Below are 1,819 nucleotides of genomic sequence, written 5' to 3'. Positions count from 1 at the left end.
TCACCTCAGCCTCCCAAAGGCGCGGGATTACAGGCTGAGCCACCGAGCCCGGCTAGGGTGTAATTTTGTATATGATTCAAGTTAAATTGTTATCAGCTTGAGACAGATTGTTACAAATATAAGATGTCTTATATGCCCCAGGGTAACCACAAAGAAAATACCCATATTCTTTCAAAATTGAAGGTAATGCTCTCAAATCCTGCCGCTGCTTTATCAACTAAGTTTATGTCGTGTTCTAAAGCCTTTTTAAAAAATCATTTCAGCAATGGATTATAGCATCTTCACCAGAAGTATATTTCATCTCAAGAAATTACTTTTTTTTGCTCATCCATAAGAAAAAAACTCATCTGTTCAAGTTTTATCATGGTTGCAGCAATTCAGTCACATCTTCAGGCTCTACTTCTCATTGTAGTTCTCTTGCTATTTCTGTCACATCTGCAGGGAACTTGCTCCACTGAAGTCTTGAACCCCTCAAAGTCATCCTTGAGGTTTGCAATCAACCTCTTCCAGACTCCTGTGAATGTTGATTTTTTGACCTCCTGCCATGTCTCACCAATGTTCTTAATGGCATCTCGAGTGATGAATCCTTTCCAGAAGGTTTTTAGTTTACTTTGCCTGGATCCATCAAAGGAATGACTATCTATGGTAGCTTCAACTTCATGAAATGTTTTTTTGTTTTGTTTTGTTTCGTTTCTTTTTGAGTCAGAGCCTAGCTCTGTTGCCCAGGCTGGAGTTCAGTGGCACTATCATAGCTGCTGCAGCCTCAACTTGTTGGGCTCAGGCAGTCCTTCCACCTTAGCCTTCCCAGTAGCTAGAACTACAGACGTGTGTTGCCATGCCCGGCTAATTTTTTAATTTATTGTAGAAATGAGGTCTCGCCAAGTTGCCCAGGCTGGTCTTGAACCCACGGGCTCGGACAATCCACTCACCTTGGCCTCCCAAGGTGAGGCCTGGGATTACAGGCGTGAGCCACCATGCTCAGCATGAAATGTATTTCTGAAATAATAAGGCTTGATAGCCAAAATTACTCCTTGATCCATGGGTTGCAGAATGTATGTTTTGTTAGGCATGAAAACAACATTCATCTTGCACATCTGCATCAGAGCTTTTGGGTGACTGGGTGCATTGTCAATGAGTAGAAGTATTTCAAAAGGAATCGATTTTTTCTGAGCAATGTCTCAACAGTGGGAATAAAATATTCAGTAAATTCTGCTACAAACACATGTGCTGTCATCTAGGCTTTGCTGTTCCATTGATAAAGTGAGTATAGATTTAGCGTAATTTATTTTTTCTTTTTTAGTTGGAGTCTCACTCCATCGCCCAGGCTGGAGTGCAGTGGCACTCTCATATCCACCCCAGCATCGACTTGCTGGGCTCTGGCGATCCTTCTGCCTCAACCTTCAAAAGCCTGTCTTTTGAAGCTTTGAAGCCTGGCATTGACTTCATTCACCTTTCAGGCTATAAAAGTTGTAGATGGCATCTTTTTCCAATATAAGACTTTCATCTACGTTGAAAATCTTGTATAGTGAAGCCACCTTCATCAGTTAGCTACATCTCTGGATAACCTGCTGCAGCCTCTCCATCAGCACTTGCTATTTCACCTGCACTTTTATGTTATAGAGACAGCCTCTCTCCTTCAACCTCATGAACCAGCATCTGCTGGCTTCCAACTTTTCTCCTGCAGCTTCCTCGCCTCTCTCAACCTTCCTAGAGTTGAAAAGAGTTCAGGCCTTGCTCTGGGTTGGTGCTTTGGCTTAAGGGAAGGTTGTGGCAGATTTGATCTTTCTCCATTTAGCCATAAGTCTGTTTTGGTTTCTTA

The sequence above is a fragment of the Carlito syrichta genome, unplaced genomic scaffold (assembly GCF_000164805.1).
Source record: "Carlito syrichta isolate Samal-C Ts95f unplaced genomic scaffold, Tarsius_syrichta-2.0.1 Scaffold303652, whole genome shotgun sequence".
NCBI classification, from domain to species: domain Eukaryota; kingdom Metazoa; phylum Chordata; class Mammalia; order Primates; family Tarsiidae; genus Carlito; species Carlito syrichta.
This window is presented reverse-complemented; position numbering follows the sequence as displayed.